General features: G+C 40.3%; 1 protein-coding gene across 1 annotated transcript in view; it reads left to right on the forward strand.

The window, feature by feature from the left end:
- The window catches only part of AIM2 (absent in melanoma 2), a 131,463-nt gene that overhangs the window by 47,642 nt on the left and 57,448 nt on the right, over positions 1-26,373 (forward strand). Inside the window, 2 exon segments of the mRNA XM_087441069.1 lie at positions 18,775-18,881; positions 19,987-20,698. The gene's annotated coding sequence lies outside the window, so the exon portion shown is untranslated.

The raw sequence follows: 26,373 nt of genomic DNA on the forward strand, positions 1-26,373 counted from the left end.
AGTCTCTTGACTTGAGTCTGTAAGAGCAGTAGGAAATAATGAAGCAAAGAATGAAAGAAAGAGCTTTCCAGACAGAGAAACAGGGGGCAGAAAGGTCTGCGGGAGAGAGAACAAAGGACTGAAAAGCGAATGTGGTTTGACCACAGAGAGCAAAGCCGAAGGTGGCGTGAAATGAAATTGGAGAGAAAATCAGGAGGCTGACCCCATAGGGCCTTGTAGTAACTGTAGGGGGCTTTGTCCTTATGTGAAAAACAAGAGGAAACCAGTGAAGGGTTTTAAGCCAGAGAATAACATGATTAGATTTGCATTTTAGAAAGATTACTCCAGCTGCTGCTCAGAGAACAGAGTGGAAGGGTGCCAGGGATAGAGGCTGGAGCTGAATTAGCAGTTACTACCCATAGTTGTTGTGAGAAGTGATGTTCACTTGGATAAGGGGGATGATGGTGGTGGTGGTGGTGGTAATGGTAGGGATAGAGAGAAGAAGATGGGTTTCAGAGATATCTGTAGGCTGAAATCTGCAGGATTTGGTGGTGGATTAGAAGTGGTTCAAAGAGGAAGGAGTTGTCAAGAGTGGCTCCAAGATTTCTGGCTTGCATACCATTGACCAAGATAGGAAACACTGGAAGAAGACCAGGTTCGAGGGAGAAAATTGTGAGTTCAGCTTTGAGCTTCTAATTTTGAGGTGATTTTGGGATTTCCAAGAGGAGACATCAAGTATGTCTGAAGTTGAGAGCTGGATAAGAGTCTGAACTGGTGGTTTGATTTTGGGAGTCATCTGCATGTTCATGGAATTTGAAATCAAAAGTATGAATGAGATCACCTAGGAGAAAGTGTAGAGTCAGAAGAGCCTAAGAATGAACTAAAGGAACTCCAACGTTTAATAGCACAATATATGTATAGAGAGAAGTAGTGGCAAGAGAGGAAGTAGGAAAATCAGAATATTACACTTCCGAAGCCAAGGGAAGGGAGTGTTCAAGAAGGGACTTGATGGAGCACCACATGCTTCTGAGAAGTCATGAACGATTATAATTAAAACTATCCTTTAGATTAAGTGACATCGAAGTCAATGGTGGGAGTTTTGGTTTCTATAGTGTATCAGGACAAGAAACCAGATTGGAGTGGACTGCAGAGGGAATGGGAGGTGAGGACATTGAGGGAATACATACAGGCAAATCTGACAAGTTTGGCTGAGAAGGGGTGAGGAGAGGGTGGTGAGCTGGAAGGCAGGAGGAGCCAAACAAGAAAATCTTTTTTGTTTTTCTTATTTTAAAACTTTTAACTATGGAAAATTTCAAACATAAATAAATTAGAATAGTATTATGAACCCTCATGTACCCAGCACTCAGTTTCAACAATGATCAACTCATGGCCAACTTGTTTCTATACCTCCACCATTTTATTTGTTTTTCAGTGGGAGAGACTTGACCTATTTGAAACCCTGTGGGAAGGAAATCATTGAGAAGAGGAGTTTGGATATTCAAGAGAGAGAGGGAAAAAGCATAAATGACTGCCAAGGTTTCTGAGAAGGTGGGAGGGAAATAGGATATAGAGTGCTGGTGAAGAGATTAACTTTGGGAAGCTGGAGGACCACTCCTCTATTGCTATAGGAGGGAAAGAGGGTGAGATGGTAGGATGTGTGCAGATGTAGATTTGCACGTTTGGCATCTGGAAGAAACGAAAATTTCATCTGATGGAGGTAGCACTTCTTCCTCTCCTCCCCACCCTCCTCCTCCTCCTTCTTTTCAATTAAGTTGTTATGTCATCTTCAGAGAATAACTGGGAAAAAGAGGATGTTGGATGTTTGAAAAGAGCATAGAAAGTTGGATTAGTTGTTGTGGAGAGAGAGAGAATGATAATATAGCAGAGAAATGTGGAATATTTACTAGACGGTGTTAAAGACCCATTTGGAGGAGACGGATTGGCCCTGAGAAACAGATTCAATTCACGTACATATGTATGTATATTTGTACACCGGCTTGTTAATGTGCACCTTTTTAATATAGTGTTGTTGCTCTATTCCCTAGTGGAGGAATGTGTCTATGTGCACGTACATGTGTATTTCACAGAGGCGTGGATTCCACAGTCTCCTGAGTGTGTGATTAGAATACATATATCTCAAAAGGGAGGTGATTTTAATTCTTAAAATGTAGATGTGGCTATTCTAGCAGTACTTTGTGGCTTGTGTTTCTCATTAATTGGTTCAGGGCGCCACCTGCTGGAAAACTTGCTCCACATCTCCAGCCAGGTTTTTCCAATGCAAAATCAAAAACCTTTCTTCTCTGAAAAGTCAGTGTTTTGCATACAGCATTTCCTCCGTGATATGTGAGTTTCATTTTTTAGATTCTCTTTTACTCTCTTTATTTGTGTATCAAATCAGGAACATTAAAATGTGCTCTTTTCTGACTTGATTTTGGTCAAAGACCACTATCTATCTCATTTTAATGCATTTGTTGTCTGTAAACCTCACCCACGATCCATATGCGAAAGAAAAGAATAAAATTTCAGATTTATCTGAAATGGCACGAATAAGAAATAGATTGTTGGTTAAAGACGTAGAACATATACATGATACAGAGACCAACTTTGTCCAAAGTAAGAGATGTCTTATTTAGCAATCCCTCAAATTTGGATTTTGTTGTCCACCCGCTTCCTATCCCAAATCCTTCTCCTTTAGATTCTTTGACTAAAACATGTGTTTCTTTATAGTTTCCAAGCTGACCCTTAAGGAAACTAGTCTGCTATAAATGATTTTTTTTTAATATAGTCTATCTTAACCTGAGGACAGTGTCCATTAAAACTTTTTCTCCAAGGTCTCTCAGTCACACCACTAAACTTCTCCCAGTTTCTAAGTTTTCATTAAATAACTCCTTTCCTCCAAATTAACTTACTCTTTGGGAGAGTTCAGGGATAAATCGCTCTAATTGCTTCCTCTCCTTTAATTCAGTCAATAACTCTTAATTATGGTCATTTCACATATACAAATTCAGTCATGATTCGTATGAAACTTAGAGAAATGCCAATTTAAAGTACTGAGTCGTTCACAAGAAAAGCAGCATTCTTCCCTTTACTCAACCAGTCTTCATTAAGTGCCTACTGTGTGTCAGGAGCTTTGAGAAGCCCTGGGCATATATGGAGAACAAGACGGGTGTGATTCTGGTTCTTACAGAGCTGGCCATGTAGTGTGGAAAACAGACATTGATTAGGTCATCCCAACAAGTTCTGGTGAGTTCTCTGCTAGGGGAAGTACACAGAACGTCAGGGAATATCTGGAAGCTAAGGAGTTGTGGAGGTCCTCCTGGAAGAAGTGGTATTAAGCCACGAAGAAAGGACAGAACAAAAAGACACCAGGCAAGATATGGGACAGAAGCCTAATGTTGAGAACCCGAATGTGCAGGGGCTGATAAACCTTTTTAAGGTGTTTGGGATTTTTTTTTTTTTTTTTTTTTTTACAATAAGTCTAGTTAACATCTGTCACCAGACATAGTTACAATTTTTATTTTCTTGTGATAAGAACTTTCAAGATACACTCTCTTAGCAACTTTCAAATATACAATACAGTATTATTAACTATAGTCACCATGCTGTACATTACATCCCCAGGACTTATTTATTTTATAACTGGAAGTTTGTGCCTTTGGACCACCTTTCCCCATTTTGCCCACCTCCTAACCCCCGCCTATGGATTTTATTGTAAGAACAAATACCAGCCAATGAAATATTCTAAGTGTGTGTATGTTGGGAGGAGAGGTGACTACACTTAGATTTACATTTTGGAAAGATTATTCTAGCTGAAATTTGGAGAAGGGCTGGAGGGAAGCCAGAATGGACATTAGTTTGAAGGTATGTGCATTGTGGCATTGGCTTATATTAGGGCAGTAGAGAAGGAGAGAAGTGAATGAATCTGAGAGATATGATGTTGAATGGATAAGACTTGTTGGAAATTGATTGTCAGAGGTAAAGGAGAGAGAAGACTCCAGGATGACTCCTAGCTTTCTGTCTTGAGCAAAGGGGTGAATTGAGGTGCCATTTAGTGAGACGGGGAATACTGGACAAGAAGTAGATTCTCATAATGGCCAGGGAAGATGAGTATTTCCCCTGTAGACATGCTGCATTTGAGATGTCTAAGATGTATAGGTAGATATGAATAGTGATCAGTTAGATATGTGAGCCTGGAACTCTGAAGAGAAATCTGGGCCAGAGATACAAGTCAGGAATGATCAGTTTGTTGGGAGTAAATTGATATTTTGGGAGTGGTTGGTGTCTTATAGAATGTGGAGTGAGAGAAGAAGAATGGCTAAGAAGGAGCCCTGAGGAACCCATCATTTATAGAATCGTTAGAGGGGGGAGAAGCCAGCAAATGAGACCAGTCAGAGAGGCAGGAAGAAAACCAGGAGAGCGGGTGCCAGAGCCAATGAAAAGAAGTTTCTCGAAAAGGGCACATATGCAACAGTGTCAAATGTTTCTGATAGGGAGTGATGTTGTCTTTATAATTTAATAAAATGTGGCCTTGTCAAGTGCAGCTCCAGTGGAGGGACACAGTCGATTTCAAGGAGTTCACAGGTGAGTAGGGGTGAGGAAGTGGAGGCAGTGAGTGCATAAAATTAGAATATTTGCTTTGAAATGGAGTTTAGGGATGGAGTGGGAGCTGGAGGGAGAGGTATGATTAAGGGATTGATATTGCTGTTTTATTTTTTGGAAAGGGAATGGTTGAGAATGTTTAAATGCTCATGGAAATTATTCCATAAGAAAGAAAGGCTGAAGGATCAAGAGAGGGAGTAGTCAACAGACAGTTTAATCCCTAAGAAGGCAGCCAGACATAATAGAAAAATAATAGTTTATTGTGCCCTGCTTTGTGCAGGAACTGTCCTAAGAGCATTATCTCATTTAACTCTTACACAGTCTCTCTGAGAGAGGTGCTATTGTTATCATCCCATTTTTTTGAAATGAAGAAACTGAAGCACAGATAGCTACTGTGAGTAACCAAGGCCACACAGTAAGTGGACGAGCTGGGATTCACACCCAGGCATCTGCTTTGTGACTTGTACCATTAATCACAAGGCCCTATTGTGAGATCCACAACGTAGCTGAAGGCTCAAATAGGAGGTGTCCGCCCTTGCTGCTGTAACTGAAGAGAAGTGGGTTGGGGAAGGTATGGATGCAGGTAAGTGTCAGCTTGGTTAGCGTTGTTAGTTTCCTAGGAATGCCATAACAAATTATCACAAATTGGGTGGGTTAAAAACAACAAAAATTTCTTTGACAGTTTTGGAAGCCATAAGTTTAAAATTAAGGTGTCATCAAGGTCTCACTCCCTCTGAAGGGGTTCCTTGGCTTGGGGATGCGTACCACCAATCTCTCCCTGTCTTCACATGGCTGGTTTCTCTGTGTCTCAGATATCTCTCTGCCTTGCTCTTATAAGGATACCTGCCCTTAGATTATGGCTCACCCTAAATCTAAGATGATCTCATCCTGAGATCCTTAACTTAATTACATCTGCGAAGATCCTTTTTCCAAATAAGCTCACATTCACAGGTTTTAAGACCTGGACATATCTTTTTGGGGCCACTGTTCAACCCACTGGTTAGAAAGTTGAAGGAGTTCCTGTCCAATGGATTCCATATCTTCTATAAAGCAGGAAAATGAATAGTTTTCTGAGAGTGAACTCAGATGTAGAGGGATCAAATATCTGAGGAGGATGAAGAAATCTTGAAGTAATTACCATTGAAATTTAGAGTCAGCCGAGTAGGAAACGTTGTATGTTTGTGGAGCAGTGTGGAGAATGCAGATAACGTCTATTATCATTGATTTATAGTTGTGTGATTTTCTTTAGCAACGATTAGCAGCCTGGGTACAAACATGGAGAAAGATGACAGTTGAAGTGACTGGAGTTACAGTCTGGGGGGAGGGGGCAGGGATGTAAAGGAAGGACAGAGGTTTAGGATACTGGCAAGTGGTGGTTTTCTATAGAAGGCCATAGAAGTGAAGCTAAAAATGCATGGAAGCGAAGTCAGAAGGGGGGCTAACGGATGGGTCAAAAAGCAGGCAAAACACTGGGAGTAATTTAGTGAACTAGCTGCAATGGTACAAGGTTATTCTTGGAGTGTGGAATGTTGGATTGTACTATTTTACTTGAAGAAGAGAATCTGGTTGCAGTAGAGACAAAGGGAAGATTAATGGAGATGGAAAAGTCAAAGAAAAGAGAAGACAGGATTCTAGACAGGCCTCCCATTTGGACACAGAGTCACACAGGAAAATGGCGGGATCTGGGTGGCAAATGCTGCTAATGGTGTGGTGTTTGAGCTGGAGCTCTAGGACTGTTAGCGTTGGAGGAGGCTGTGGGGGCAGGGTGCAGTGGTTCTCTTGGGGTGACGTTCAACACGTATTCGTTAAGATTCTCCAGAGAAACAGAACCAGTAGGGTGTGTGTGTGTGTGTATGTGTGTGTGTGCAGAGAAAGAGAGAAAGAGAGAGAGAAAGAAAGGTAAATATTTATTATAAGGAATTGGCTCACGCAATTATGGAGTCGGAAAAGTTCAGACCCAGGAGAGCTGATGCTATAGTTCCAGATTGAGTCCCAGGGTCTGAGAATCAGGAGAGTCGATAGTGTAAGTTCCAATCCAAGTCTAAATTTGAAAGGCAGGAAAAGACCATATCCCAGCTCAAAAACAGTCAGGCAGAGAGAAAGGATTCTTTCTTACTCAGCATTTTGTTCTCCTCAGGCCTTCAATGGATTGGATGAGGCCCACTCACATTGGGAGGGGTGTGATCTGTTTTATTCATTCTACCCATTCATATGTTAATCTCATCCAGAAATACCCTCTCGGACACACCTAGAATAGTGTTTGACTAAATATCTGGGCACCCTGTGGCCCAATCAAGCTGACACATAAAATTAACCATCACAAACACCTTGATTACATGTATGGTCTTGATATATTGGTCTTCAGTCTCCTCCATTATAAAATGAAGGATGAACAAGATTATTTCTTAAGGTCCTTCTAATTATAATTTTTGTGTTTTAAAGAAGAATTCCAAGTCCTTAGGGTGGAAAGAAACGTCGTATTAAAGTTCTTAACTGAGCATAACTCGGAAAACACACATGTAAATCCACAGGTCTGACACTTAGAAACTGATGATTATGCTCAGATTCTGGTTATTACTCTCTACTTACCTGCTTTTTTTTCCCCTAACCATAAAGGTTTTGATAGAACAACTTTAACAATACAGCCTCAGAACCTTCTCTGTCACTAATACACAGTTCCAAAATGTTCCTGGACAACAGGTCCTGGGTTGTTGAAGTTCTACCTTTGCTGAATGTGGAGTAAGTGGTATTGTGACACAGCAGCAATCATCTTTGAGGTGAGTTTCTCATTCAGGTTAATGTGGCAAACTTGTACTCAGAGAATGTATTCCAACTTATCACTTTTGCTTGAAATCTGTGCATTTTACAGGTGGATTGGATATGTCTTTTTAAGTAGGTGTGCCCGAGATAAAGATGGTATTTCCTGGAGGCAGAGAGTTGGGATGAGATGACATTTTGGAGTGTGGCACATGTGTCTAGTTTGGGGTTAAGGAAAGGAGAGAGTATCTAGAACAGCAAGTAGAGCCCTGGTTTAAACCCTTCCAGCTGGAGGAGTTCGATGGAGAAGAGTCAGGAAAGTCAGTGTCTTCTCAGATTGGTACACTTTCTCTTTACTCCACTTGGAATGCCCTTCCTCCATATCTTCACTTGATGACTTAAAACATCCTCTGAAATATCAAACTCCTCTGTGTAGCCTTTTGTAACTTACCTCCCCCCACTCTAGATCAGGTGCCCCACTTTGTCTGCCTGTCACATCCTGTGTGCACCTCTGTCTGGTGTTCACCATGCTGTATTTACTTGTCTTTTATTTCTGTCTCCACAACACAATGGCTGACACATAAGAGGCGATAAATTAATTTATTCTGGAGTCATTTTATTGTGGACTTTTAATGAATTTGTCATTATCTTGCTTCTGTCACCATATCTAGTAACTATTTTATGCCAGTCATTGTACCGGTAACTAGGAGAATAATGATAAACAAGACGTATGAGGTCCTGACCCTCGTGAAGCATGTATTCAAGTAGAAGAAACTGACAGAAAGGGAAGCAGCAGAAAAAAATAGATAAAGCAGCTACCATTTGTAATTAGTTTGTTACGAAGGGAATAAATAAGAGACTGAGATAGAGATTGATAGGCATAACTACTTTGGTTAAGATAAATAAGAAGTCTTTCTCAGTTGGTGACGTGGGAGAGAATTAGGGAGATGAATATTCCAGGCAGAGGAAATGGCAACATACAGGCTGTGAGTTAAATATGAGTGGAATAGAATGAGCTGAACAGTCTGGAGAGACACTCCACAGCCTGGAGAGAGGAATGAGATTATACAGAGATGTTGCCCATAGTTAGGAGTTCAGAAGAGAGAGCTGGGGAGACCAGTAAGGAGGCCCTGCAGTAACATCATGAGTGAAGGAGATATTATTGTCTTAGAGGGATAATGTAATGGCAGTAAAGACAGAAGAGTGTAGGTTTGAGATTATGTTTTAAAGATAAAAACTGATCAGATTTGTTGATGACTGGATGTGTATAATGAAGGAAAGAAAGGAATCAAGAATGTCTCTGTTTTAAGTAATTGATTGCCATGTACTGACTTGGGCAGATTTGGAAGTGGGAGAAAGAAACAGGCACAAGAGAAAGTTAAAAGCTTCATTTCCATTTGGGATATGTGTAAGTTATCCAAGAGTAGGTCCCAGCTGGTAAGTTTGATATGAGTTTTAAGCTCAGAGGAGCTCAGAGGCTTCACATATAAATTTAAGAGGCCTCCACATAAAGATGGTACACAGATCTATGGGAATCGATGAGGTCATTTAGGGAAAGAATGTAGGGAGAAGAGCAAAGAGAGCTCAGGACAAGCTCTTTGGATCTCTAAGGTTTGGAATTTTAGGTAAAAGAGGAGGAACCCTTAAGAAAACTGAGGAGAAACAGCCAGTAAGAGAGTGGTTTTGGTAAGAAAAAAAGAGGAGGGTTTCAAAGAAGAGGAAGTACTGTTGCTGAGTTTAGTAAGATGAGGACTGAGAAGTGTTCACTGAACTTTGCAGAGCATGGAGGCCAATGGGTGCTTTGTCAAGAACAGTTTCAGTGACTGGTGAAGTCAGAAGCTGAATTACAGTAGGATAGGAGTGAATGAGAGTTCAGGAAGTAGAGACAGCGTGTGTAAAGAGCCGTTTCAAGAAGTTTGGTTATAAGAGAGAGCAGAGAAGTGGACCAGTAGTTGTGGAGAGGTGTGGGTCAATGAATAATTACTGTTGGTGTTATATTCTTAAGGAGAGAGCAGATTATTTTTTTGTTTTTAATTTAATTTTTAAATTTTATTATTATTTTTATTGAGGTAACATTGGTTTATAACATTATATAGATTTCAGGTGTACATCATTATAATTTGACTTCTGTATACACTATTTCATGTTCACCATCAAAATTCTAGCTTCCATCCTTTACCATGCAAATGACCCCCTTTACTCATTTAGCCCCCCCGCCCCTTCCCCTCTGGTAACCACCACTCTGTTCTCTGTATCTATGTTTGTTTGTCGTTTATTATTATTTTTTTTAATCTGCCACATATGAGTGAAATCATACGATATTTGTCTTTTCCATCTGACTTATATCACTTAGCATAATACCCTCAAGGTCCATCCATGTTGTCGCAGATGGCAAGATTTCATCTCTTTTTTGGGCTGAATCGTATTCCATTGTATATTATACCACATCTTCTTTATCCATTGGTCCGTCGATGGCCATTTAGATTGTCTCCATGTCTTGGCCATTATAAATAATGCTGCAATGAACATAATAGTGCTGCATATATCTTTTTGAATTAGTGTTTTGATATTCTTTGGATAAATACCCAGAAGTGGAATAGCTGGATCATATGGTAGTTCTATTCTTAATTTATTGAGAAATCTCCATACTGTTTTCCATAGTGGCTGCACCAATTTACATTCCTACCAGCAGTGTATGAGGGTTCCCTCTTTTCCACATCTTCTCCAACACTTGTTATTTCTTGTTTTTTTACTAATAGCCATTCTGACGGGCATGAGGTGATATCTCATTGTGGTTTTGATTTGCATTTCACTAATAATTAGTAAGGTTGAACATCTTTTCATGTGCCTATTGGCCATCTATATATCTTCTTTGGACAAATGTCTGTTCAGATCCTTTGCGCATTTTTTAATCAGGTTATTTGCTTTTTTGTTGTTGAGTTGTGTGAGTTCTTTATGTATTTTGGATATTAACCCCTTATCAGATGTATGATTTGCAAATACCTTCTCCCAATCATTAGGTTGTCTTTTCATTTTGTTCATGGTTTCCTTTGCTGTGCAGAAGCTTTTTAATTTCACATAGTCCCATCTGTGTATTTTTGCTTTTGTTTCCCTTGCCTGAGGAGACATATTCAAAATGATATTGCTAAGGCTGATGTCAAAGTGTGAATTGCCTATGTTTTCTTCTAGGAGTTTCATGGTTTCAGGTCTTACATTCAAGTCTTTAATCCATTCTGAGTTAATTTTTGCATATGGTGTAATATAATGGTCTACTTTCATTTTTTGCATGTGGCTGTCCAGTTTTCCCAGCACCATTTATTGAAGAGACTTTCCTTTCTCCATTGTATGTTCTTGTCTCTTTTGTTGAAGATTAGCTGTCCATATATGTGTGGGTATATTTCTGGGCTCTCAATTCTGTCCCATTGATCTGTGTGTCTCTTTTTCTGCCAATACCATCCTGTTTTGATTACTATAGCTTTGTAGTATATTTTGAAATCACGAGTATGATACCCCCAGCCTTGTTTTGCTCAGGATTGCTTTGGCTATTTGGGGTCTTTTGTTGTTTCAGACAAACTTTAGGATTCTTTGTTCTATTTCCATGAAAAATGTCATTGGTATTTTGATAGGGATTATATTGAATCTGTAGATTGCTTTAGGTAATATGGACATTTTAATTGTTAATTCTTCCAATTAATGAGCACAGGGTATCTTTTCATTTCTTTGTGTCTTCTTCAATTTCTTTCAGCTATGTCTTAGGGTTTTCCATGTACAGATCTTTCACTTCTTGGTTAAATTTATTCATAGGTGTTTTATTCCTTTTGTTGTAAATGAGATTGTTTTCTTTATTTCTCTTTTTGCTAGTTTGTTCTTAGTGTACAGAAATGCAACTGATTTTTATATGTTGATTTTTTACCCTGCAACTTTACTGTGTTTGTTTATTATTTATAATAGTTTTTTGCTGGATTCTTTAGGGTTCTCTATATATAATATTATAATATGATGTCATCTGCAAATAGAGACAGTTTTACTTCTTCCTTTCCAATTTGGATGCCTTTTATTTCTTTTTCTTGTCTAATTGCTCTGGCCAGGACTTCCAATACTATGTTGAATAAGAGTAGTGAGAGTGGGCATCCTTGTCTTGTTCCTATTCTTAGAGGGATAGCTTTCAGATTTTCTTCATTGAGTATGATGTTAGCTGTGGGTTTGTCTTATATGGACTTTATTGTATTGAGGTACTTTCCTTCTATAGCCATTTTTATTGAGAGTTTTTTTAATCATAAATGGATTCTTAGTCTTGTCAAATGCTTCTATTGAGGATGATCACATGATTTTTATTCTTCATTTTGTTAATGTGGTGTATCATGTTGATTGATTGATGGATGTTGAACCATCCTTTCATCCCTGAAATAAATCTCACTTGATCATGGTGTATGATGCTTTTAATTTGTTGTTGTATTTGCATTGCTAATATTTTGTTGAGGATTTTTGCATCTATGTTCATCAGCGATATTGGCCTGTAATTTTCTTTTTTTGTGTTGTCCTTGTCTTGTTTTGGTATCAGGGTAATGTCGGACTCATAAAATGAGTTAAGAAGCATCCCCTTCTCTTCAATTTGTTACATGAGGACTTAGTACTGCCATTTTATCTTTTGTTTTCTGGTTGCTCTATATTTCCATTGTTGCTTTTTCCGTGTGTCTCTGTCTGCCGTTTCACTTTGGTTGTTTTCTGTGATGTTTTTCTCAGTTTCTTCTTTTTTCATGTTTCATATCTTTGCTGTGAATTTCTGTTTTGTGGTTACCATGAGATTTGTATAAAAGGTCTCATAGATAAGATAGTCCTTTTCCTGTTGATAGTATCTTTTCTGATTTGCCTATCTGATTCCATCCTTTTCCTCTTCCCTTTCTATTTTTTTGGTTATTGCAAATTATCCCTTTTCGTGTTGAGTTCATTACCAAATTGAGTTGGTTATAGTTTTTTTAATGCTTCCTTTCCCTTTAACCTTTATGTTATAATTGTTAACCAATCTATTCTAATATAGAGTTGCAATTTTCTGATTCTGTCTATTTATCACCTTGCTCAAATTTTGTGTACCTTTGCCTTTTTGTTTCAGGTGGGAGAGCTCCTTTCAACAGTTTTTGTAAGGCAAGTCTAGTGATGATGAACTCCCTCAGCTTTTGTTTGGGACAGCCATTATTTCTCCTTCATATCTGATGAATATCTTTACTGGATATTCTTGGCTGGCAGTTTTTATCTTTCAATGTCTTGAATATATCATTCACTGTCTCCTGGCCTGCAGAGTTTCTGCTGAAAATCTACTGATAGCCTAATTCCTAGTTCCTTGTAGATTATTGTTCTTTTTTCCTGGCTGCCTTTAATATTCTTTCTTTATCATTGACTTTTGACAGTTTTGTTATAACTTGTCTAGAGAACGTCTTTTTGTGCTAAGATAGTTGGATATTCTAGCTTCATGGATTTTTATATCCAGTTCCTACCACAGGTTTGGGAAGTTCTCAGCTTTTATTTCTTTAAATAAACTCTCTTCTCCCTTCTTTCTCTCTTCTCCTTCTGGGGTACCCATTATCCTTTATGCTGTCCTTTCTAATGGAGTTGGATAATTCTCATAGAATTTCTACATTTTTTAAAATCTTAGTTCTCTCTCTTCTTCTACCTGCATCAGTCTAGATTTCTATCTTTGAGCTTGCTAATTCTCTATTTCATATGGTCTGCTCTATTTCCAATGCTTTCTAATGCATTCTTCATCTCATTTATTGAGTTCTTCAGCTCCAGAATTTCTGTTTGGTTCTTTTTTAGAGTTTCAATCTCTTTGGTAAAATATTCCTTCTGTTCATTAATTTTACTTCTGTACATTAATTCAAGCTCATTGAACTGCCTTTCTGAGTTTTCTTGTATCTCACTGCCTTTCTTCATGACAGCTGTTTTGAATTATTTGTCAGTTAAATCACAGTCTTCCATGACTTTATGTTTAGTTTCTTGAGAATTGTTGTTTTCTTTTTGTGATGCAGTGTTACTGTGGCTTTTTGTGGTACGTGATGAGTTATTCCTCTGCCGGCGTATTTGTTGTTCAAACCCTTTTCTTATTTAGGCATAACTTTGTTTGTTTTGATTCTATTGAACTGGTTCACTTTTAGAGGCCTTTCTTTTGTTTTTCAGTAGGCGGCGCTAGAGTACCAGTTTTTGCTTTCTCTTACTTGAGCTGCCTCTGGATATAGTGGGGACTGGCACTTTCCACCTTCCACTGCCTCTACTAGGGGCATCACTGAGACCCTTGTCATCACCACCTGTGCCTCCAGGGGTCACCGATGTCTTGCTGTTGCTGGTGTTGCTGTGGTCACTGGCTTCACTGCTGGGGGCATAGGGATGGTGGATGCCTCCACTGCATCTGGGATCACCTGGCTAGCAAGCATTGCTGCCTGGTGGGAGGAGGGGCAGGAGGAGAATGGTGAGGGAACCAGGTTCTCAGGGCCCTGCCTCCACTGTTTCCTGATTCCTTGTGGCTGCAGGTGCTGTTGCACTAGGAAAGCCACAGTTGTGTACACGCCTCCACTGCTGCTACCAGGTTCTGAGCCTCCACCAGGGGGTTGGGATCACAGGGCTCCACCTCCACCATTGCCTGGCTCCCTGTGGCCACAGGTGCCGCTGTGGTCAGGAATCCGGAGTCATGTGCATGCCTCCACTGCTCCTACTGGGCTCTGAGCCATGGCCCGGGGTTGGGATCACAGGGCTCCATCTCCGTTGTTGCTCTGTTCCCTGTGGCTGCAGATGCGGCTTTGGCTGTGAGGCCAGAGTTGTGTGCACACCTTTGCTGCTGCTACTGGGTTCTCTGGGACTGAGGGTGGCCGGCTTACTTGCAGTGGCTGGGGGCCAGGATTGAGGGTACCACCTCTGCTGTTACCCTGTTTCACCTTTTCTGTATGCTCCAGCCCACCCATCTTCATGTGTACTGATGTGTGGATCTCTCCAGCATCCTGGGGTGTTGGCCAGTGTAGCCTTGGTTGAGTTATGGATATTTTACTTGCTGTAGATTGAAGAGGAGAGACCAAGGAAGCACCTCATGCCACCATGATCATGACATCGCTCTCCTGGAAAAAGGGAGAAGCTGGAGGTTCAGAAGAGGAAAAGGGATAATGTAAGGCTTGAGGTCCTCTAGAATTTAAGAAAAGATGGAGTCCAGAACCCAAGGGAAAGGAGGAGCTTTGATGGGAGGAGTTACCCCTTCCCTGTTGTAACAGAGAGAAGAAGGATATGATGAGGGAACATGAGTAGGGGGGTTTGTAGGTAAGAAGATCTGGGGCTTCACATCCAGTGGCTTCTATTTTCTCACTGAAAAGTGAGATGAAGCCATTAACTAAGAATGAGTGAACAAGTCATTGCACCTATTCTGCTCCTAATGACAGTGAAGCTAATTTTGCTCATTACTGAGATAGGCAACACGTCTCTCATTTGTCAGTACTCCTTGGATTTTTATTCCTTTTTGGCACAGATGGATTCCTATTCATCTGTTTTTTTTTTTTTTTTTCTGAAAGTAGTTTGTTATGGTAGTCAGTAGTTTTTTGATGAGATTCAAAATTCTGTATGAATAAATGCCTTCAAATCATGCGTTGGGGACAAGAGCTGACCAGGTTGGTTGACTGCGTGAGGTGGGAAGAATTGATAGTTGTAGTTTATAGAGCAGCTTCTTAAAGATTTCGGAGGAGACAGATATATGGGAAAGAGCATTTGTAAAGCAATGTAGAAAAAAAGAAAGAATGGAGATGATTAAAGGGAAAGTTTTAGTTTTGCCGTGTGCTGCACAATATATAACACTCATTTCCATCTTCGGCAAAACTTTTAATAAAATTTATGTTCCTAGTCAAGGCTGACACTGGTGCTCTGACTGGGCTCAAGATAGTGTAGAGTGATGCAGAGGCTACCCAAAGGGCCCTGTGCATATTTGGGTTACATTAATGTTTTTATTGTGAAATAAATTATTCACACCCAAGGGTGTGTGTAATATATATGAACAGTTTAAAAAGCATAATTGTAATCATAAAATAAGCACTCAAGTTCCAACCAGCCAGCTTAAAACGAGAATGTTGCCAGTTCCTTTGAAGACTCTTGGGTGAACTTCCTCAATTGCAACCCCCTCCGAGCCCCCAGAGGTAACCAATCATCCCTTTGGCTTTCTTTATAGTTTTATCTCACATATAGCTGTCTCTAAATAATGTTACCTAATTTTGCCTGTTTTTAAACTTTATATAAATAGAAACATATTCTCTTGTGTTTCTTTTGTTTCCTCATCATATTTTTTGAGATTTATCCATGTTCTTAGATGTACAGCAGTTCATTTATGTTCATTGATGTATAGTGCTCCATGGTGTGAATATGCCACAGTTTATTAATACATCCTGCCCTTGATTGACATGTGGTTTGTTTCTAGTGTTTTTTTTTTTCTGTTATAAACAACGTTGCTAGAATATTCTTGTATATCATAGTGCAACAATTTTCAGATTATGTACGTGGGAGTAAGATTGCTAAATCATAGATTATATGCCTATTCAACTTCACCAGGGTATACCATATTCTTTCTAAAGTGATTCTACCAATTTTAGGTTATGTTTTCATTACTGATAATACCAGAGACTTTGCAAACTTGGAGGCAGAGATATTACCTGGTCACCTTTATAGAGATAGCCACAGTGCAGGAAATGGGTGGTGACTTTCAGGCCAGTGCAATTTTGGTTGTGCATTTCCTCTTTGGTTCATTTCTTCTTTCCTTGGCCCCCATTCTCAGACAAGAATATCTCTTACCACGTGAATGTGTTGAGAAGGCTCCAGGAGGCTGAGAATGTCAGAAAAGAAGAGATTCAAAGTTAGAGGCAGAAAAGGAAGGGGACATTGCTTCACGCACACAGTTTTGAGGGTCTAGAATGCCCATCGAGCAATAGAGGGGAGAGGGTTGACTTGCAAATGTTTTGCTCAGAATTCCTGGCCCCAGAGTTGAAATGCTTTTTGTAGCTAGGAATTCCCATAGTCACTGGAGGACTGATTGTAAGAACTATGTTTTCTAATCTTTTATCCTCAAGGGACGTGGAAATGTGGATATAACTGCCTGAAATTCTGGTGTCCTGATGCTCAGGCCTCTGTGCCCCTGTGCTTCCTGTAATGAGAGTGCCTGGTACCTACACACCTTCCCTTCTCTGTGTCTTCCTTTCCTCTAGAGGGTCAGCCATGAGCCAATCACATTAGAAAAATAACCTCTAATCCTCAGAAGATCCCTGAGAAGTAGATATTGTTCCAACTTTAGAGTTGAGAAAATTGAGGCTCAGAGAGTTGAATAACTTGCCCCAAACTAGACAGCTGCCAGGAGGCAGATTTGAGAATCAGAGTCACAGATGTTTACTTTTATCTCTGGTATCTCTCCTTGTGCTTCTGTTCTTTGTCTTGTCCTTGATAACCATGTGACCCTGAACAAGTGTCTTCTCCTGTCGGAGCTTTAGATTGTAAAGTAACAGTTCACATAGGCTTAATAAACATTTATTAAAAAATGAAAATCACTATATGGACTTCTTACATTCTAGGAGTAATGACGTTCCGGGCCAGCAAAAGGTCTTTCTCCCTTGACATTATTATTGTTGTTGTTGTTTTTATATTTGTCTCCTAAATCTACTCTCACAGCCTTTGGCTAAACATGTGAATTTAGCCTGTTCTACAGCTAGTAGGTGCCTACACTTAAGTAGGTCTTGGCTATAAAGCTTGCTTTGGTGTATTGTTGGTAATCTGTTATTCTGCTTTCATCCCATTTTGCTGGCAGAGAGCATATTTCCCCTCATGACGGTCAGGATTTTTAGTGGAGGCTTTCCCAGGATGTGCTGTTACAAACTCACACACACCCTGGCTCTGATATTTGTCTCAGAGAAGCAGCCAGGCATGGCAGCACACCAGCATGCCATTATCCTGGTCTCTGGGGACAGTGCTATTGTGGCCTCCCAGGCTCTTTACTTCTCCAGTCACACCTCACTCTGCCAGTAGGGGCGTCCGAAGCAGAGTGAGAAGGCCTCATTCAAATGTGTCATTCAAATATTAAAATCTGTCTCTGTCTTGGTGTGGCTTCAGGAGATTCAGTTGCCACCACCTGGGATTCACAGGGAGGATAAATTATTCAGACCTTTCTCCTGCATAACCTTCCTGCTTCCTCTCATGCCAGTGCCACCTCACCTATTTCTCTCTTACTTTCCTGGGCTGGAGAGAAGGGCGTATTGGTTCTCCAGTGGGTCCCCTGATTCATTGGGAATGTGAAGGCCATGATCTGAGTTGTTCTCTATGACCAAAAATACTCTACCCCCAAAACAAGAAATTGAAATAAAAAGAAATCCTAAACTCTTCTCATAATGGTCATGCCACATAAAGAAAAAGATAAGGGCCTTCAGTTCTAGTGCCTTTTTGCAGCTGGTTGTCCTGTAATCCTGTATTCTCTGCTTTAAACTGGGGAGAGAATCTCAAAGAATAACAAAGATGACTGAGGATGGCAATAGGCAAGAGACCAGAAGTTTTTTATAGTCTGGAACAGATGCTGGCAAACTTTTTCTGTAAACGGACAGACAGTAAATATTTTAGGCTTTGTGGGCCCTTCTGTCTCTGTGGAACCTTTATTTCAATTTACAATCCTTTAAAAATGTAAAAACCCTTCTTAGTTTGGGATCCTTACAAAGATGGACCACAGGTGGAATTTGGCCTGTAGTTTGCCAACTCCAGTTCTATAAATTCATCCTCAATTTTAGAGCAACAAACTATCATAGAAAGAACTTCTAGAGACATGATATGGTAAATTTTGAGAGGAAGCAATAAGCAGGAACGTCAGGATCAAGCATGAATATTAGGAAAGAATTTCTGGAAAACAAAATGAGCAAAGACAATGAAAGGAAAGGAAGGACAGAGATTGCGAGAAAATTATTTAAGGGAGTTAGAGATGTGAGAAAGAGGCAGGGAGATGGGATGAGGATTGAACAGAGTATCTGGAACAAAGTAGAGAATCTGAGAAAATGGAGTAAATGAGGTATATTTTCTCCTAAGTATTGTTATTGGCAAATACACGCAAGCCCTGCTGTGTGACAGACCAGATTTGCGTGGGCATTTGGGAAGGAAGTAACTCCCATCTTGTGGTTTTAACTACAGTCTGCTTTTAACCGTATGTGTCAGGTTAGAGGCCCTTACTTGCTTTCCTGTCACGTTGCAATGCTCTTGGTTTACTGCATGTTCAATCAGCTTTCGTGATTTAAAAAAAAAGGAGGGAAAGAATGAATCACTGCCCTGGGGTGCAAGTTGGCAAGGGTGAGTGGGAAGCAAAGCAATAATTGTCAAAAGCTTTCTATGGATTGAGAAATAAATGCAGTGATATCAGTGATGTAACTCTAATCAAAATATGAACGTTTCTTCCCCCAGATAATTGACCATCCGAAAATATTCAAGATGGAGAAAAAGGAAAATCAGAACATGAACTGAGAGCTAATACATGTGTCAAAGAGAAAATAAGGAAATGAATCTTAAATGTAAGACCGGGTTGGAAACCAGTTAAACCAGGCTACTTTTTTACTAGAAGATAATTTGGAAGACAGAGACTTCTAAAAGCCCTAGAAATACTGGACATCACAGGAAAGGGCCCATTTTCCCAGAATTATGAAAGAGCACTAAACGAGGAGTCAAACTATCTTGGCTTTAGTCTTTAGTCTGTTCCTTTCTAGCCTTGTGACTTCAGGAAAGTAACTTAGCTTATCTAAGTCTCAGTTTCCTCATTAGTAAAGTGGAGATAATATGTTTTTCCTATTTAATACTGTTGATTTGATTTGTACATGGATATTAAAGGGCTTTGTAAAGTATTAAGAACCATGGTAACGACAGAGATATTATTAGTTTGGTATTTTATTATTATTTATTAGTATTTTATTAGTGGGTTGACTTTACTTGTACATGGAAGGTTGTGTGCTATGATTGAGGGATTTCTAAAGGACGAGCTGCCTATCAAATTTCTCCTAAATTGGACTGTGGTAACATGATTAAATCATTCCATGAGATTCTATGTTTCTACAGTCCCTAGGTTATAAAAATCAGAAATATTAAAGTGCAAATGTATCAAAGACAAGACCCAATTCAGCTGTGGCCATCTTAGCTCTTGATCAGCTGGTCACCTAGTAATGTCTTGGGAGAACAGAGCAGAATTGCCACTAGAGGTGTCCAAAGAGCTTGGAGTCACCATGAAAGCACTAAATGCCTGTCAATAGAACTCCAGAGGGGAGCAAGGCATTAAGAAAGAGAGCAAAGGTCTTCTGCAAATGGCTTCACAATTGTGACCTAGGCCAATTTGTTCTGCCTGGAGCTAGGGTTTTTGAGAGATGGCAGCCTGTGACTTTTTTTCTTTGAATTGCTTCCCAGTGCCTTTTTTACCTAAACAAGTATTCTCACGACAGGATTCTGACAAACCCTCCTGGAGCTATTATGACTTTCCACCAAAAAGTCATGCTTCCCACCAGGAAACCATCTTTCCAGACTGGTTTGTATCCGGATGGGGCATGTGAGTGGATGTGATGTGTGCACAGGCCGAGGTGGTTAACAAGCAAATACACTTTCTCCACTCTCTTTTTTCTTGTCTTCTCACAGGATATTGATGCCAGTGGCGATGCTGGAAACCAAGTCTTGAAGATGGAACGGCCACAAAAAGGAAGGATCTGAACCCAGGCCACCAGTAGCAGAGCGCGCGCACTTAACCGCTAAGCCCTGGGGCCGGCCGGAGCGAGTTTATTTTTTACTTTCACTACCTGTCAGTCTTGGGTTAGCAGGTGTTCTGCTAACTCACTTGCTATCCTCACTTAGGAATGCAAAGTGATGGTGACTCAATAATTTAGAATTTCGCTGGTCTCTGTGGCAGTGGAAAGGAGGTGCTGGAAAATACACCACGTGTCTGCTCATATTTCACTGACCCAAGCAAATTATATGGCCATGTCCAAATTTAGGAGGATGGAAAGTTCAATCCAGCTATGGCAGATTGTGTAGTTGTTTTAGGAAATAATTTTCTCTTGTTCTCTGCCCCAGGAACAGAGTAAACTTTCCGCCATCCTGATTTTGTAACTTGCTTTGGCTGATGCAATGTGGGCGGAAGTGATAGCATCCTGTTCCCAGGCAGAGGCTATAAAAGGAGTCTCATGTTTTCACCCTCTCTTTTGCACTCTACCATACAGCAATGGAAGGGCAGGCTCCCAGGATCCATTAGTTCTTCGTTCAGGCTCCCGGTTTGAGAGACGTGTGACGCTGATCTAGAGCCTGGAGCAAAGCCCAGCGGAACCACTGCTGAGCCAAGACAAATCACAGAACGGTGAGCAAGAAATGTTTGTTGTTATAAGCTGCTAAGATTTCAGATTGTTTGTAACTGGAGCAAAAGCTAATACGCTCCATCATGTACTCAGAAGGAAGAAAAAGCCAGAATATTGGTGACTATTCCAGATGACTACCATCTTGCCTTTTAACTGTTGTGAATATTGCAGAAGATAGCCAGCTAATAAATATAGAAGGAGCGATACTGCTAGAAATCACTATTTTCTTATCCTGAACTAATTGATTCACGCAAAAATTATCAATGAATTTTGAAACCATTAGGTGAAAGTTTGTTTGTTAGGAAATAGAATATTTGGATGAGGCCTAAGTATCACCCGACAGATTACTTGCTCTTTGCAAAAGATTAAATGCACCTTTAAAATAGACAGAACTGTTCTCATCAAACCCTGCCTCACTGATAGTGGACAGCTTGACATGTGTGCCTCCTGGTGTAATACAATATGAAGTAGCAGCACTGCCTTTGAAATACCCTTGCCTAAAATGTTTCATCTGTGTTTAATCAAGACTTCTCTAGTCTAGAGTTCCAGTGTATAGGGAATACAGGACACATAGAAGCATGGTAAATACTCTAGGAGAAATAACTCATCGGGAATGTGGTAATTTTATAAGGTGATCATTTTAGACTCTTCAAAATGCTGATGTCATGGGGATAACAAAGCATTGCGTGTGTGTGTATGTGTGTGTGTGGCTGTTCTGGTTTAAAAGTAACAAAAGATATAAAACAAAGGTAGTGCATAAGCCATGATTAGATTCTAGTTTGAAAGAACTAACTTAACTATAAAAGCATCTGTTGGGCTGGCCCCATGGCTTAGTGGTTAAGTGCGCGTGCTCTGCTACTGGCGGCCCAGGTTCGGATCCCTGGCGCGCACTGACGCACTGCTTCTCTGGCCATGCTGAGGCCGCGTCCCACATACAGCAACTAGAAGGATGTGCAACTATGACATAGAACTATCTGCTGGGGCTTTGGGGGAAAAAAGGAGGAGGATTGGCAATAGATGTTAGCTCAGAGCCGGTCTTTCTCAGCAAAAGGAGGATTAGCATGGATGTTAGCTTAGGGCTGATCTTCCTCGCAAAAAAATAAACTGAAATAAAAAAAATAAAAGCATCTGTTGTTTGCTTTGGGAAATTTGACTGTGGCTTGGATATGGGATAACAGGTTTTTTTTTTTTTTTTTTTTTTTTAAGCTGAGGAAGATTCACTCTGAGCTAACATCTGTTGCCAATCTTCCTCTTTTTTTTTGGCTTGAGCAGGATTTGCCCTGAGCTAACATCTGTGCAAATCTTCCTCCATTTTGCATGTGGGTCGCCACCACAGCATGGCTGCTGATGAGTGGTGTAGGTCCGTGTCTGGGAACCAGACCTGTGCCGCTGAAGTGGAGCGTGCTGAACCCAGCCACTAGGCCACAGGGCCAGTCCCAATAACAGGCTATTTTTGATAATATTCTGAGGTGTGATAAAGGTATTGAGGCTGTTTCGATTTTTTTTTCTTATTATAGGAGATGTATGCTGAAGTATTTTTTTTTTTTTTTAAAGATTTTATTTATTTTATTTTTTCCCCCCAAAGCCCCAGTGGATAGTTGTATGTCGTAGCTGCACATCCTTCTAGTTGCTGTATGTGGGACTCGGCCCCAGGATGAACGGAGAAGTGGTGCCTCGATGCGCACCCGGGATCCGAACCCGGGCCACCAGCATCGCAGCGCGCGCACTTAACCACCAAGCCACAGGGCCGGCCCTATGCTGAAGTATTTAGTGGCTAAATATCATAGTATCTAACCTAGTTTCAAATGGTTCAGCAATAAATTTGTATAGATAAACACATACCCTTATAATATTTGTAATTCAGGCAAAATGTTAACATTTCTTGAATCTAAGTGATGGGTATGCAAGTGTTCATTATCTTATGCTTTCAAATTTATATTTGAATTTTTTCATAATAAAAATTCTGGAAACAAAACAAAGCAAGGCATTGGGAGTAAAATTCAAATTTGTACTCAAAATTTGTACTTTTGTCATCCTGATCCAGAGGTCTAGCAAGGTAAATGTGGCCTCAATTTTCTTTTCTTTTCCTTGTTTCTGAGCCATTTTATTTCAGGGATTCTGAGCCTGAATGGTTGCTCTTATCTCCTGCATCCTCCATCTTTTTCCCTTATACAAAGAACCATCCATTAATTTAGGGAAGGAGATCAATAATTACAGTTTACTTGACTTACAGCCCACCTGGAGAAACCATATCTTACTGGATAGCCTGGTGTGTCTCAGTTTTAGGAGGAACTTTATATATCAAAATGCATGTGCTTGAACTTGCTGTGTTATTATTTTTCCTATATTGCCACCTCTTCTGCCTCATAAGATGAGGCATTTCTCTTCTTCTTTAAGAAGAGCAATTAAGAAATTAACCTTCTTTAAGGTTAATTTCACCTTTGCTCCAGAGCACATCCTTTCCTGAGGCCTTCAGGATCCTGATCTGATCTTCTGTTACCCTCACTCTTCACATAATGTTTTTTGACTTTTGGCCTTCAGCTTCACACACACACACACACACACACACTCTCACACACATCTGTCACCTCCATTTAAAAAATAATTCATTTTTCTGCCACGTAACAAGCCTTCCAGGATGTATTGACCTATCTCTGTTCTTCCTTGACTGCAGAATGTCTAACTACAATCTATATGAGCTATTACCATTTTCTAGCCACTTATACAATATTATCATTTATTTCTGCAACAACTCTTGCTAAAGTCACGAAAAAAGCAGCTTGATAGTCAAATCCAATTTTCTATTTTCTGTACTCATCTATATTTCTCTTTCTGCAGCTTTAAAAAGAAATATTCAGTACCTCTTCTATTTTAAGTTTTTTTCTGTAGTGTCCAGAGGGCCTTACTATTGTTTCAGAAGAACAGTTATTGCCAAATGACTATAGAAGACCTGAGGTGCACAGACCTTTTCAGAGCAAGACTGGTCACTTTATTGGACCCTTTCCTACCAAACCCAAGGCCACAGGGGTTCTATTAACTCAGACTACTGTCTTCTTCCAGGCTCAATTTCCCTCTCTCCACTTTAAACCCTTTGTGCTCCTCTGTGTTTTTCTCTTGTCTCCGTTCTGTGGCCTTATACCTGGACTCCTTCTCAGCATGGTCTTTCATACTGACTCTCTGTTTGGGATGTTCTTTTATCTTTGACTGGAGTTCCTCACATTGTACTGTCTCTTGGATCTCTGTCTCAGATTCATGCACAGCATCCTGAGGTCCATAGGTGTTTCACCCTTGCATTGTATTCAGGTTCCCAGGACACTGCACCTCTGACAGGACCAAGTATAATGGACACCACCATCATACACAACAGTGGTTTTGCCTAATAAATGTAGTTCTTAGGGCTTCTGTGCCTTGCCCGTGGCCTCTATGGCTAAGACAGAGGTCAAGCATAGAGTTGCTTATCTTGTGCCTGCAGGCCCAACTTCTACAATTCTATGGAGAGGGCATGACTCCTAATTCAGCTTTGAACGTCAATGAAGATACAGGCTCTGACATTTTGAGGAGAGGTTTAAAAGCGGCATTTATTTTGCCCTACCTGAAAGATGAGACTGAAAAGTACGTTATACCCTGCACCAGAAGCTAGATAAAAAAGGCAAACTATGCAGAATCCCTGGCTGCCTCATGTGGACTTTATGAAGCCACTTTCCCAGTCAGAGCAAAACCTCTCTCTCTCAGGGTCCACTGGAAGAGAATGATCAAGCATCTGGTGTGGCATAGTTTTTTTTGTCTGTTCTAAGATTTGATATTAAATTATGTTTCCCCTCAAAAAAATCTGAAAAAATAGGGTCAGGAGCCATGCAGATCAAATATTGTAAGCTGTGAAGATCATCTTTGTCCCATCCACCTAGATTCATGATAATCTTCAAGGCCACACTTCCCAGCTCCCAGACAATTTCACCTGGGCCCCTGCCAGGGACAACTACAGAGGAAGGGAACAGGGAATCATTGCAAGTTGTGGAAAAGTGGAGAAGGAATTTCCCTTGGAAACTAGTAGCCTCAGTCCTAGAGTCTGTGCCCCTGGAGAGCCATAAAGCACATTCCAAGTAAGAAACACTCTGCCCGTGAGAAGTAATGAGATAAATGGTCATATTCAGACATATGCATCCCTCCTTCCCAACCTTCCTAAGACCATGGGTTTTAGATACTAGTTCTTAACTACAGATCTGTGTAAAGTTGGATTTCAAGCCATTGGAAACACTATATATCTGGCTTGTTCAGTGGACCCAGACATCTACTGAGCCCATGCAAACCCTACAGGGATCATCTTTATGAGATCACATCTGTGACACTCTGTGGGGATGAGCTTTTGCCTACCATATGGCTTCCTACTGCACTTAGTCATTCTGACGGAATTCTTTGCTGCAATAATCCCCTAGCATACCATGATCCTTCGCTTCACCTAATTATACCCTCACCAGTGCTACCTACTTTTTTCACCTGTATCTGGGTGTTAATAAATTATATGGTCCATTAGGGCAAGGTCTTCTCACAACAGGATGTAGTGTTACCCTCACATTGGAATGTGACTATGCCTTTCATTATGCACACTATTTATACTTGGAACCAGAAGAACAGCTCCTCTGGGACTATATAGATAAAATTTTCCATCTAAATAAAAGTTTGTTTGCCTCAAACTATCCTGTTTAGATCTTTGCTGTCCTCATGTAGAAGGATGGAAATTTAAACTGTGACTGTATAGTTATGACAATATGTGCCTAATATCCATTCTCACTCATCATTAAGTTGTATTCAGCTGTGAGGCTGAAGTATTCATGAAACTCAACCTTGTGGGGAAAAACAACCAATCAAAAGCAGGAGACTGGTGAGTAGGTAAAGCCTTGCAGACATTCTTAGGAAAACTGAAATATTAAGTAATGCTTTTCTTTTCGGAATATAACTTTAGTATCTCAGCGGTTAATAAGTGTGATTCTTCATAATCCAGTGGGCTGAGAGTGACTGCTATCCAGAAAATCTATCAAAAACTCACCATCCTGTATGTCACTTCACACAGTCCTTGGTTTGTTGGGGGCTGGGCTAATTAGGGCAGCACTAAATCTACACAAATCCTGGTGAATACATGTATGAGAGCTCAGAAGTCTAATTTGTGGGTGATATGTTCTCCAAACAGGGTTATTTGCATGAGGTGAGACAAGAAAGTAAGCCCCAAAGACTGAAAGTAATATAACCATTTTTGGGTTTGAGGGCACTATTGGAAGATCATACTCCGTTAACCACTTCATTGTCCATTGACTAATCTCCTTAAGAAAGATCAACTTTACCTGAAACTTGGCTATAGCATCAGCTTTATTTTGTCCCCCAAGAAATCTTCTTTTGCCCAGATCTTAGCCTATCCCTGATTCCAGAGTTGGTGTAGGGGGAGTTCCTAGGAGAACCAAGCTATTAACTTTATTTGCTCCCAGCCCTGGAACTGGGAAATTATCTAGATTTCCTAGTAGACCTGCCCATGCCTGCTCTAAGGGTCTCATTGTGGTCCTAATGTGATCATATTTTTTACCAATATCTCTTCTAGCCACTTCCACTGCCATGTTTTTTCTGGCAGGATTTCCCAGCTCACTCGCCTGAACCTCATCCAAGGCTACAGGAATTTGTTGACTCACAT

The sequence above is a fragment of the Ceratotherium simum genome, chromosome 2 (assembly GCF_057802395.1).
Source record: "Ceratotherium simum simum isolate JZ-2026a chromosome 2, ASM5780239v1, whole genome shotgun sequence".
NCBI classification, from domain to species: domain Eukaryota; kingdom Metazoa; phylum Chordata; class Mammalia; order Perissodactyla; family Rhinocerotidae; genus Ceratotherium; species Ceratotherium simum.